We start from the raw sequence: 13962 nt of genomic DNA, 5'->3' as shown, positions 1-13962 counted from the left end.
ATCCTAATTAATTTCTTTCTAAAATTCATTTTTTCCAGCTTCTTCAAACCATTATTATTTTGTGACTTGCTTTGGTGAGCACTTCGTTTGTTCTGGCTGCTGGCTTCATTAGGTCCTAATTTATTGGCTTCTCTTAAGAACATTCCGTGAAAACTCTTAATAATGCTATAGTTACAATTATGGCTAACCGGATACGAGTGTTGACACATCCTGTTATAATGACGTCTCCAGTTCTTTTGCGTAATGTTTCAGGCGGGCAGCAATCAAATTAGGCGTCTGGTACGAAGGCGACTAGAAAACATCCTGTACTATAAATTCCTAAATCATTTAAATAAAATCCAAGTCTTAGTCCGGGAATCGAACCCAGTACCTCACAGTACTTCTTAGCTTTACATTTCTCGCCTCTACCTTAGCGCCACAAGTAATTTTAAGGATGGCCCTTCTCCTGAGCGTGAAAAAAAAAGACACCAATGTATCAAACAAGTAAACAATGGATCCTCCTTTAGTCGCAGTAGGGAAGACTTCAGACGAAGGGCCTTCACTCACATTGTGAAGAATTCTAGATGGGCAAACACGCGTCAGGGAAGAACTTAATAATTTTTATTGGGATAGCCCAAGTAATCCAACGAAGTAATTCTCTGCAGGCACTTGCTATAAATTTTTATTAAATAATTTAATTTGCAAAATTTGAATTTTATAACTATTATAAATAAAAAGAAAAGTCTAGTATGGTGGAGTTAACATGCCAGATTTTGTCTACGTACTAGTTGGACATAAATGGCATATTAACTTGGTTTGCTACACCAACTTATTATATGGCTAGCTGTCATGTAGTTAGCCAAGCTTGGTATGCATTTCAGTTTGCAGTTGGGAAAGTTTAAACAGCAAATTTACATTCACTGACCGTGCTTATTAAACAGTAGCCTAGTATATAAATATGTAGACAGATGTTTTTGCCATTAAAATGATAATTATTTTCCAACATTTCACATATAATGGAAGTATATAAAGATCTTTAACTAGCAGTAGAGGTTAGAAGCAGAACATATGGTCTTCTGGGTTCTTTTATATTCTGTAACCGAAGTTCAATTCATGAAGTTATATCGTACTTTCTTTTTTTAAGCCCCAAATTTTAGGACATAATTATTTTTTAACATTATTTGGGTTATAAACACTATACATTGAAGCGAAGAAACTTCCGGGGCAGAAAAATGAAGTGTCGATTCAGTTAAGAGGGTATTTCCGGTTTTGGAATATACAGTACTGTACATCGTACTGAAATGGTACTTTAGAGGGAGGGGAAATACTCGTAAAGTAATGCCTATTTTTCTAGGTTGCTGTACATCCAATGACGAAATTAGGCTGGAGTCTATCATTCATGCTTTAATGTTAAATTCTCATATTAACCATTAAATAAAATCCTAGGCCTAGATCAGGAATCGAACCCACAATTCTACTTAGCTTTTCGGGCCTCGCCTCTAACCGCTCGTCTACCGTGGCGCTCTTAGAGGGAAATCTACTTACTCTCCCTTTCTCAGAAATGCTCCTGATAGAATTTTTCTGGAAAAATGTATTGAATAATTTATCTGAATATACTTTTTTTTTGCGTTTATTTATGCTACAATCAGCGCGTTAGCACTATAAGTAACAGTGATAACCGAGTAACAAATGATAAGGTAAACGAGTAGAGAAGTTACCCAGATATTAGATGGTTAGTCACTCTCTTCACTGGAGAGGAGATCACGAGGCCACACTGTCTTTTAAGGCGTCTTGTCCAGGTTATCAGGAAGAGTTCTAGAAGAAAGATTTTTAGCTAGAGGATTTATATGAGATTGCAGGTTGAAGTGGAGTTTTCTGTTTCTTGTTTCAGCGACTTGTGTGACAAAAGGAATGTTAAGGTCAGCGTGTATAGTCCAGGTTAGAGACATAAAAAGGAGCGTGTACAATAGTTCGAAGAATTTTAGATTGTAGAGATTGAATCCTTTGGAGATTAGAGCGTTTGGTTGAACCCCACAGCTCTATTCCACACGCCCAGATGGGTTTCAAAATAGAAGTATAAATTAGTCTTTTGTTGTCCAGAGAGAGTTTTGATCTTTCGTCTAAGAGTCTTTTAAGTAGTCGGTAGCGTCTGTTCAGTTCTGTTCTTTTAAGTCTAGTGTGGGGGGTATCTGAATATATTTTTGCCCAGCTTTCTACGTAAGTAACTAAGTTACCTTCAGGGCTGTACAACATATTTTACCAGAACAGATTGTTTTAGATCGAAAGGTTGACAAAATATTAGCAAACAGATGGCATGACTTCCGCTAAAAACAAATAACCAGAAATATTATGAAAATAATTATAATTATTATTTTAACTATAACATTTCGAAATAATTGAAGAAATTGGCATTTAGTGGAAAGATTTGTGTCGCCTTGCCATTAAAATTTTAGTGTTTTACAAGTTTTGACATGTTTACGATAGTCTGGGGCCTAGCTCATTATGGTGGCGCCTAATTGTACACTTCTCTCCCCCACACCCCGCCCGTGTCACTCACTTTACCCTACTGGTGTATTGGGTGCGTGGGGGGCGAGGAGGGGAGGTTGTCTCCTCTCACTAAACATTCATTTCCCGCCATTTCCTTTCTGTGTAATACAGCTGTTAAAACAGTAACAGATTTCTTCAATCAACACACTGAATTTATTTCTCCAGTTAGGTATTCTGTTGTTGGTACAGTTGTGTCAGCTGATTAGGGCAGAAATTTTTGAAGAATTTTTTTTCTTCTTTCCCGGAAATACCGGAAGTTAAGGTTAGATGCGAATAGTGAAAGATTTTTAAAACTTCATTGTAACACAATACAATACGAAATTTTAAATTTAAATGAAAGAGGTCCTCAGGGCAGTGTCCTAGGTCCTCTTCTTTACTCCTTATATACAGCAGATATACCTCCAACAACCAAATACCATTCTTTCTACCTTTGCTGATGATACTGCAATCTTATCTCCTTATTCAGATCCTCTTATCGCTACACGAACTCTACAAACACACATCAAGACATATGGAGAATCAAAAACAATGTTACGAAGTCAAAGTTTATAGTACGGAAAATCCTACCTCCTGTCATCTTGAACCAAACTCCTATATACCAACTGTGGACAAAGTACCCTACCTTGGACTGCACCTAGACAAACGGTTGACATGGTTTCGAACCATACTAGACTGAAAAGACAAGAAACTAACCATCGCTACAACACTTCTCGGCCAGACTACTTGAGACAAACGTTCGAAACTTAACCTACATAACAAAAGACTCTTATATCTACTATTACTGCGACCTATTTGGTCATACGGCACCGAAGTATGGGGGGGATCGACTAAGCGTTCCAACTCACAACGCCTCCAGGCATTACAGTCCAAAAAATACTTCGAAAACTACTTAATGCTCAGTTCTATGTATCCATAATGACCTCAAAATCCCATTCATTACAGGTTCTTGCTATCACTCGTTTTCTCAAATTTCATTCCTCTCTACAGCAGCTCATCCTAACCCTCTCATAGAACACCTATCTACCTCCACATTACTAGGTAATCCTCTAAGGAGATTGAAGAGAAGATGGCCTCGTGATCTATTCCTTATCGTGAGAGCAAAGCCCGTTACTGGAGTGGCAGCACTGGGTGCCTTCTCCACTCATGATTTTCTTCTATTTCTTTTTTCTTTCACCATATTTGCTTGTTGCAACAACTGTAGCAGTGGTAAATTGCAATAAAAGATTAAAAAAAAAAAAAAAAAAAAAATGAAAGATTTCTATCAGATTTTTGTTTTTGTAAAATTTAATTTTTGAAACATAGAATTTATACTAAAAAAGATGAGATTAGTATAAAAGAGGCTGTAAATCCGCAAGTAATGTAAACCTAAAAGATCTATTGTGCATTTCTTTAGTGTCCATGGCTGTCCACAGGTTGTTGTTGATAAGTGTGCAAAAGTTGATAAGTTAGTTAACCATTTGCAATTTAGACATGTTTTAACATGATCACATCCCATCACTCGGCTAAAATTATGCGTTAACAGAACTTATTGATTATGTAAATTCTGTTTTCCTGCTGAAAATACGTATCCCCCTAATATCCCACTACTACTATTTACGTTGCTTAATGTATATGGGTAGCAGCAAATTTCCGATTATGTACGCTCTTTAGAATTTTGATTGTTCCTTTTAACTCTTTGCGGCTAGGTGGGTTAAAAACTGTCCCACCTTTTGCTTAGCTTTTGCTGCATGGTGGGATATATTTTAACCCACCTCGAAAAGTTGAAGTTATTCATACATACAGCTTAATATGTTATTTAAAGTTTTTCATTCAGTTGGCAGTGCTATGCACCAATGGTAAATGCGAAAATAAGTGAAATAATTTTTATATTTATTATAAACTTGACCGACAGTAAAAATCGGTGGCACCGCATACTGTTCTATTATTTGGATGCAGCTGTTGTTAATTCATATATTGTTTATAAACAATTGGGTCTAAACATGGAACTTAAACATTTCAAGGAACAGTGCGCTGAAGGACAGTGCTGTACTGCCTTCAAAGTTCCGCTTTGTTTTGGTAAAAAGTTCGTGTTTGAATGAACATCATATAAAGCATTAGTTGCATAGTGGTATTATACAATACCAGTGTCCCACACTAAAAAAGGACCATTGAAATGGTATTAATTTTTTCTTTTCTTTTTTTCTTATTTTGAGAGTGATGATTATTTGAGAGGGATGATTACAGATGTAAGATAATGGAAATGGATGTTTATTTCCATTATTTTATAATAAAAGAAATTCTGTGCAACTAGGGCTTTTATTTTCTTTAAAATCGTGTGCCTCAAAGAGTTAATTTGTCCTAAAATATCCTAAACTAAGGGATTAGTTAATACAAAAATTTTTCTGGTGACAAATGGTTTAACAGAAAAATCCCTGTAAAAATAAATTACTTTACCAAACTAAACTACAAGATAAGGTGGTTATCTTTTTTTTATCATTATCAATTTTTGATAATCATTATTACTACAAAAAAATCATTGTGCATCCCGTGTCTTGTGAAATAGTTGCATTTTTTTGGGGGGGCTCAACCCTAATTTCACGCATGGAAATTACGCAAGGTTCATGTTTTATAGGGAAATTTTAAAGAAAACCTCTTATTATTTGTGGGAATATTCGTACAGTTATTGGGTTCAGGTTCATCTTGAGTTGGATACTACAATATTAAAGCTGGGTACTGTTCAGCCTTGTATATACAGCTGTTTACAAGTAAGGTGGGAGAATCAACAGTTTTTTACTATTCTGCTATACATTCAATCCACGCATTTAAAAAACCAAAAACAAAGTAGGCTTTTGTTTTTTTTGTAGAATTGACCAATTTTTTGTATTGACTTTGCTATTTGATCCCACTTTTCATCACATTTTAGTTTGATCTAAGTACTTTTCGCGGAGTTCTTGATTATTGGCAGTCAGGGAATGGAAGGGAATCTTTAGGCTATCAGAAGCCCCGCTCCCGCTGGGTTCTGATACACTTCCTTCTCCCCCCCCCCCAAAAAAAAATCCAGTCCCAAACCTAGTCTAGGATGGGAGTCAAACTCATGAGGTTTCCCTCACCGCTTTATATTTTCCCCTACTATCCTAGAGAAGTTAGCAGTACCTAGGAGATAAGAGGCCTTTCTTGTTCAGAAAGGAAGTCTTCACGTACTTCACTGCTTTGTGCAGACTCCAAAACCTCCGTCAGAAGATCCACACCCTATCGCTGTTGTTCTACCTGAAGTAGTTTTTCTTTCCACTGTATGTTAATCTAACGAAATTTTTCCCTTTCCCGGTCCAATAATACCTAAAATTTCCAATTTAATAGTAATATTAAAAAATTGAAAATGAAACAAGCCTAAGCTATCAGAATCTTTACAAGTTTCAATGAATTAAGATAATATGATTTTTAAGGCAAGTTGTACCAAATAAGTACAAGTGTTTAGATATCATCAAAAACTAGGCATTAAGAGATTAACTTTTTTTTTTGGATTACCTATCTAATTTGGATTTGGATTACTTACGAGGGTCGTTTGAAAAGTCCGTGCAAAGTCAGAGAGATAGCACTACTGGCGCGTATCGAGGTTATGTTTAGTTAGTAGCATCTCTTGGAAGAACACACACCAAGTTTCAGCCAGATCGGTCTATTTCTTTGTGTTTGGCATTCGTTTGAATCGAGGAAGTCGAGTGATTTTCTCACGCTTGACCAAAAACGAAATCGTGTGAAGTGTTGCAAGGACGGTTTGCAGCTGTTCCAGAAGAATCCGCATGACTTTAAGCATCGTTTCGTCACTGTGGATGAAACATGGATACATCACTACACTCCTGTGACCAAAGAACAATCTAAACAATGGGTTACGAAGGGGGAATCTGCGCCAAAAAAGGCGAAGACCGTTCCTTTTGGCCGGAAAGATTATGGCGACTGTCTTTTGGGATTCGCAAGGAATAATCCTCATCAACTATCTGGAAAAGGGTAAAACTATTACAGGTGCATATTATTCATCGTTATTGGACCGTTTGAAAACCGAGCTGCAAGAAAAACGCCCACGATTGGCCCACAAAAATGTCCTTTTCCATCACGACAACGCACCAGCTCACACCTCAGCAGTTGTGGTCGCAAAATTAATGGAAATAGGGTTCCAACTCGTTTCACATCCCCCCCCCTATTCTCCAGACTTGGCTCCCTCGGACTACTATTTGTTCCCCAATATGAAGAAATGGCTGGCGGGAAAAAGATTTTATTCAAACGAGGAGGTGATTGCAGAAACGAATGGCTATTTTTCAGACTTGGACAAATCCTATTATTCGGAAGGGATCAACAAATTAGAGCAGCGTTGGACGAAGTGTATAAGCCTAAAAGGAGACTATGTTGAAAAATAAAAAAGGTTTACCCCCAAAAATTAAGTAGTTTTTTATTTTTGCACGGACTTTTCAAACGACCCTCGTATGTTGCTTAATTAGTACTGAAATCGAAATTTTGATTAGCTATTTAGAATTTTGATGGTTCTTTTAATTCTTTTGAAAAAGTTCGTCTTACTTATTCCAGCAGTGACAGTAAATAAAAAGTCCTTAAGAATTCATTTGAATTGATTATTTTATATAATTAATAATAAAATAGATTTTTTATTATTTCTTTTTTCATAATATATATTTTTCAATTTTACATTTATCTTACAAGATTAATCCTAGACTTTATTATTACAGAAGTTAGATAGAGAGATAATAAATAGTTTTTATTACCTTAAGAGCAGAAAATCTTTAAACAACCAATAGAAATTATTGGCTTATACATAGATATCTTATTATTTAATTATTAGTAATAATAATGAAAATAAAAAAAGGTTTTTGTATCTTTAAAAAACTTTATTATTTTAAAAAGATTAAATAGATAGGGTGATTACTTTTTACGGCCTCTTCTCTCTTTGTCCTACACTTTAGACTTCATCTTCTTCTTCTTCTTCTTCTTCTTCTTCTTCTTATTATTATTATTATTATGACGACGAACGTGTATAGCCTTCCTTGGTGGGGAGTTAAACAGCAGATATAAACGTAATAGAGTAAAACTATAAAAGGTGTTAGTAATTAAGAGATTAATAGTGTTGAATGTCTTTTTAGTTTAGATGTGAAGTGGTGGGGGTAATATGTGTTGTACTGTTTACTGTTTGTGCGCTAGAGATACTAAGTGTCTTATAAATTTTACTGATCATTGGTGTTACCCGGAGAGAGAGAGAAGAGCCCACCAAAGTCTGTTACTGTGCCCGCACCGCACCGCACCCAGCCCACAATATGACTAGTATTGGGAAGCTGTTGGCTGTTTAAGAGACCATGTATGTGCTCCGTGACGTCGTCGTTCCTTTAGCTTCCATCTCATTCCTCTCTCCCTCTTTCTCCTTCTTCTCCCATAGTTGTATTATGTCATAGTTAGTATGCAGTTATGATGAGAGTTGGTTGGTTGGTTCTCTCTCTGTTGAAAATGTGTGCAGGCTAAGTAGTATTTTCTCAGGACAGATAGTAGCATCCTAAAAAAAAAGTTGTGTATAAGAGACAAAGAGATATTTTAGAGAGCCGGCAAAGAAGTTAGTCTTCTTTTTCACACATACACATGCATATACACATATATTTATACTTCCAGAGTCTTGTGCTCGTCATCATGTATATATATATATATAAGAGGTTAGTCTTGTATGTCAGTCTATGTGAATCCAGTGTGTGTTTCTACAATACTCAATTGGGTGGCATCAACGATCGTCTTAGCTATCTTTTTAACTTGTCTACAGTCTATTTGGTTGTTTCTTCTTCTTCTTGTTAAGTTTACACCCATTTTAAGAAACCAACACACTTTTACATATATTAAAAAAGATTATTAAAACCAAAAAAAAAAGAAAAATGTTATTTTTTTTATTTTTCTCTTTTCAACTTCTATTCTTAATCTTACAAATTCTCAGTTAGTTCTGTTTGGTGTAACAACAGGCGCGCTACTGTCGACCTTGAATGTTAGCAAACAATACCCATAAGATCGAGCGGGGTTTTTCGCTATCTGGTTGAGTGACCTTGAGAGGCTCCCCCCTTCCTGCCACAGCTAGTTAGTTTCTGGTTTCCTCCTTTCATCATGTAGATGTATGTGAAACTAATCGGTGACCATTCTTGATTACGTGCATAATGTATATTGGGGGAAACGTCACGCAGAGCATTTTGAACACAATCAACGTTAAAAATCTCAATGAACACATAGTTTCTTACAGAAAGCAGGATGTTTATTTACAGGGTTTCGAGTGCCTGGAAGTCCTTCTTTACGTCATCAACTCTTATTTCCGCCCCTGAAAAGTGGTCTAGGTCACTTGGCCTCACCCTTATTGATGTCTCTTTAAAAACTGAAGGTTTACTAAGTTTTACATTTATCTGTTATTATTTGCAACTGTAAAAAATTTACCACAAGCAAATGAAGATCATTTGAAGAAGATAACTAAGTAGTAACACTGCAGATAGTGATGATCACGAGACCAGTGACGTTTCAGTCGTCTATTCGGTAAGGTTAGTTGTATCCGAGGTTAGTTATGATGGGATAAGGAAATACGGAATCTTTGATATCAGGATTTCTTTAGATCGAAACTCTCTTAGGGAATTTGGATAGATCATTATGTAGGGTTTTACTGGAGACCATAATAAGGAGTATTGTTGATTTTTCGAAAGATTTTGGATGCAGCAAAGGGTGGATTCACACCTCTAATCCGTAGGTCCCCTCATATAAGTTACAGCAATTTGTTTGGAAGATGAGTCTAGAGTCAATATCGTTCCAAGTAGTCTTGATAGTATGCGCTTTTGACTGTTAGTCTCCATTGCTCTCTCAGCTTGTTGTGAGGATTCCCAAGTTAGTCGTTTCTCCAAACTGATTAAAACTGTCCGGTAGGACAGTTGTATAAGGGTAGATCATCAAAAAGTGCACGAAAATGCGTATCGTTGAAAAACACCCAACTTTGACAATTTTTTTTCTCTTTTTCTATAATAGATAAAATTCCCAAATTTTCTTGTAAAATATAGTGCAAATCCTCCTATAAAACTGTATTTTTTTTTGCAACAACCTTGACCTGATAGATTTTGAGAAAAAAGTTGCTGAAAATGAGCTTTTTCAAAAATTGTTCTTGTTTTTGTTGTTATTCTACTACTTGTTGTTGTTGCCTTTTTTTTGTAAACTGCGTAGCGCCTAAACGCACGAACCGATTTTCATGAATGAGGTGTCATTCGATTAGGAATTTAATATAGATGTGCCTTTTGGGGGCCTCGACGCTGTATACCGAATAGGAGAGGAGTTAGCCCCCTTTATGAAAGGCCCCCTCCAAATTAATTTTAAGTAATAAAAGCAATGAAACTTATTTAAGTCTTATAACTTTAGCAAGAATTTATTTTTCCTTCAATTTCTTCGGATGAAACTTACGAGGGTCGTTTGAAAAGTCCGTGCAAAGTCAGAGAGATAGCACTACTGGCGCGTATCGAGGTTATGTTTAGTTAGTAAGCATCTCTTGGAAGAACACACACCAAGTTTCAGCCAGATCGGTCTATTTCTTTGTGTTTGGCATTCGTTTGAATCGAGGAAGTCTAGTAATTTTCAAAAAATGGACGAAAAAAAATTTCGTGTGTTGATTAAACACTACTTTATGAAAGGCAAAACGCCTCAGGAGACTAAAGAGAAGCTTGATAAACATTATGGTGACTCTGCACCTTCGATTAGAACAGTTTATAAGTGGTTTCAAAATTTTCGGAGTGGCCATATGGGCACAAGTGACGCTGAACGTTCTGGACGCCCTGTTGAGGTTACTACTCCAGAAATCATTGATAAAATCCATGATATGGTGATGGATGACAGAAGAGTGTAGGTGCGTGAGATTGCTAGTGCTGTGGGCATCTCGAATGAACGGGTACATAATATTTTGCATCAACATTTGGACATGACAAAGCTATCCGCAAGATGGGTGCCGCGATTGCTCACGCTTGACCAAAAACGAAATCGTGTGAAGTGTGGCAAGGACGGTTTGCAGCTGTTCCAGAAGAATCCGCAGGACTTTAAGCGTCGTTTCGTCACTGTGGATGAAACATGGATACATCACTACACTCCTGAGACCAAAGAACAATCTAAACAATGGGTTACCAAGGGGGAATCTGCGCCAAAAAAAGGCGAAGACCGTTCCTTCGGTCGGAAAGATTATGGCGATTGTCTTTTGGGATTCGCAAGGAATAATCCTCATCTACTATCTGGAAAAGGGTAAAACTATTACAGGTGCATATTATTCATCGTTATTGGACCGTTTGAAAACCGAGCTGCAAGAAAAACGCCCACGATTGGCCCAGAAAAAAGTTCTTTTCCATCACGGCAACGCACCAGCTCACCCCTCAGCAGTTGTGGTCGCAAAATTAATGGAAATAGAGTTCCAACTCGTTTCACATCCCCCCTATTCTCCAGACTTGGCTCCCTCGGACTACTATTTGTTCCCCAATATGAAGAAATGGCTGGCGGGAAAAAGATTTTATTCAAACGAGGAGGTGATTGCAGAAACGAATGGCTATTTTTCAGACTTGGACAAATCCTATTATTCGGAAGGGATCAACAAACTAGAGCAGCGTTGGACGAAGTGTATAAGCCTAAAAGGAGACTATGTTGAAAAATAAAAAAGGTTTACCCCAAAAAATTAAGTAGTTTTTATTTTTGCACGGACTTTTCAAACGTCCCTCGTAATTACACTCAATAATTACTCTGGACCAAAGAATTTGACTTCCACTCCAAAAAAATTTGCTCGATTCTTAGCCGCCCTTCCATTCATAAGTTGTGAAACATTAATTTCTTTAAAGTTTTTCTTTGTTGGAAAAAGTTTTAATTATTTTATTAATCTTATTTAATAAAAATGAGATCTAAAAAGTTTACGGGTCTTTAATAAATTTGTTGTAGCCAACAAAAAAAAAGTTTTTTGTTATTCTAACAATGATTGAAATGAATCCTCTTGATAAATTCGATATTTTGGCCGCACATAGTCTATATCGATAAGACCACAAAGCATTCACAAAATAAAAATTACTTTTATAATTTGTTTGTTTTTTTTAATGCTATAGTTATTTCTTATTTTCTTTTCTTTCTAAATACGCTGCCTTAGCTCTGATGGTGTCAGGTTATAGAAGGAATAGATTAATAGATTTATAGATTAATTAATAAATAAAAAATAAATTAATTTAAATTTTTGAATGCGTAATTTTTGATTGTGCTGTACTTTTTGTCGTTTTTATTACACTTCCTTTTACGTAAGAGGAAGTATTGCATCGCATCAAAGTTTTGAATTGGTTTTTTAGTGAATATCCGTTTTGATGTCCTGAGAAACAGGAAATTCGTTTTTTTTTTTTGGGAGACTATCTTGTAAATTACGTGTTCCAATCTGATCTTTGCCGGTGGGTACGACTAAATCCAGGTTGTGGTCCATGTCAGTTTCCTCAATTTTGTGTTGAATGCATGTTGGAAGTTGATAGTTAAGTGATTTTCTTGTTCTTTTTTGGTTATAGTACGAACTGGGTCATCAAATTTTCTTGTGAGTCCACTTAATCCACTTACATTCTTCGAAGTTAGCAATGTAATGCATTCCATTCACTTTGGGGAGTATCAACTGATAGAGTTCTTGGTGATGCCCTAATTAATGGCTGCAGCTTCCAAAGATGGATCATTTTGTTCCCACTTAATCTCTAATGAAGCAAATATTCAACTTTTAATGGAATCAGTGAACGTTAAAATTAATTTAAAAAAAAAAAAAATTCTATATTTGGCGTGTCCCACAACACATCCGGAAAACAGATTTCATTTTTTCTCAAATTTACCTGGAAGTATTATTTCCTACTTTTGAGTTCTTTCAAGTCATCAGAGTGACCGTCCAACGTGTTTGTTCATTCCTTGAGGTCGTATACCTTTGGGGAAAGGCGTTTAGGTAATCATCAGCCAGCCTCCCCCAGTCGACTACAAGGTTGTTGTTCAGGTGTACTTGCCCATTACTACAGCTACTTAGAGGCTCGTTAGGACCTCTGTATAAATTACAATGATTTTTCTGTCTCTCTCTCTAAATAGCTGGGCAGCAAGGGTGTTTTTTTTTCAAACAAAATATTGGAAAGTGCATTTTTAGGCAGATTATTAATTAGTAAGATATTTTTACAAAATTAATTTATTTTACTAAACTTTTCCGGTAAAACTGCGATATCAAAAAATTACGGAAGTTACTTGAGAAATTATTTTATTAATATGGTAGAGGTTAATTTTTTTTTATCCATCATTGTATTCACTAATAATAATGAGCTTTGGGCTCTAGTTTGTCAAAAATAGACGACGGAATTTCTAAATTGAGAACAAAAAATTGTTCCCTAAGGCTGGAACCATAGTGGAGCGGCGAGCAAAGCGGCGAAATCAAACACAAGTAAACATATGGGACCGCGCATAGTGGCGAGCAAAGCGAAGTTAGAGCAACGCTATCTATAGAGAGTAGAGCGAAGCGTTATGATATGTTTGATTTCTTCGCTCTCATCGCGCTCAATTTGTAAAGGTTATTTTTCAAAGGTTATGGATATTGATACATTTATTGGTTTAGTTTGTTTAAAGAAACCTCTGTGGGGCCATAGTATTTGCGAAGCTACAATAGTTTTTAACAATTAATAACTAATAGTTAAAATTATTTAACAATTAGTAGTTAATGGAGAATTCAGGTAATTTTTGCTACATTTAATTTGGTTCTCAATACCTTAATGCTAACTTTCATCTAAATACTAGGCAAAATTAAATTACATTTTCACGTCCTACTACTTCTGATCAGAACGAATTCTCCAATCCTACTTCTCTAGCGTCGTACTACTCCATTTTTTCAGATGAACAACATTAATTTACGACAAATCAAGGAGTAGTGATTTAATAAAATTATTGTGTTTTTTTTAATTGACTAATTTCTTTTTATCTGCATATATTTCTATTTTGTTTTTGTTTATATCTTTCTTACCTTAAAGGGACTGCTAGGATTAGTGGGGTTACACAGATTTGTATTTAGTTAACAATTTAGTTAATTTTTCTGTATTGTGCCTAACTGTTGTTATGAGTTGTATTACTCAAAAACAATAAAATTCGAAAATACGCATGAAACTTGCCAGGATGCTCCCGAAGTTGTTGGTACAAGTGATGAAATTCACCAAGTTCATTTCTAGACTTATTTACGTCATGTACACTGCAGCTCCTACTACTAAGCTGCTGCTAATACCAAAGTTTCAATGAAGAATTTTCATATAAAAATAGTTCCTCCATTTTGTTTTGTCAAAAGGAGAACGCGACTAAAATCGTCACTACGTGCATGCAACTCTTTGCTCGCTGCTCGTCGCTCTCTTTGATTTGAAGCAGCTATCATCGCCGCTTTGCTCGCCGCCC

The 13962-nt window shown here is 35.9% G+C and overlaps 1 protein-coding gene across 1 annotated transcript in view; it reads left to right on the top strand.

Annotated features, from left to right (window-relative positions):
* The window catches only part of LOC141450781 (protein pangolin, isoforms A/H/I/S-like), a 242029-nt gene that overhangs the window by 19286 nt on the left and 208781 nt on the right, over positions 1 to 13962 (top strand). The gene's annotated exons all lie outside the window — the stretch shown is intronic.

This window comes from Rhodnius prolixus, unplaced genomic scaffold, assembly GCF_049639745.1.
Source record: "Rhodnius prolixus isolate KJV_2025 unplaced genomic scaffold, Rpr scaffold_8, whole genome shotgun sequence".
Lineage (NCBI taxonomy): Eukaryota > Metazoa > Arthropoda > Insecta > Hemiptera > Reduviidae > Rhodnius > Rhodnius prolixus.
Note: the sequence above shows the minus strand (reverse complement) of the source record. Positions and strands in the feature narration are given on the sequence as shown.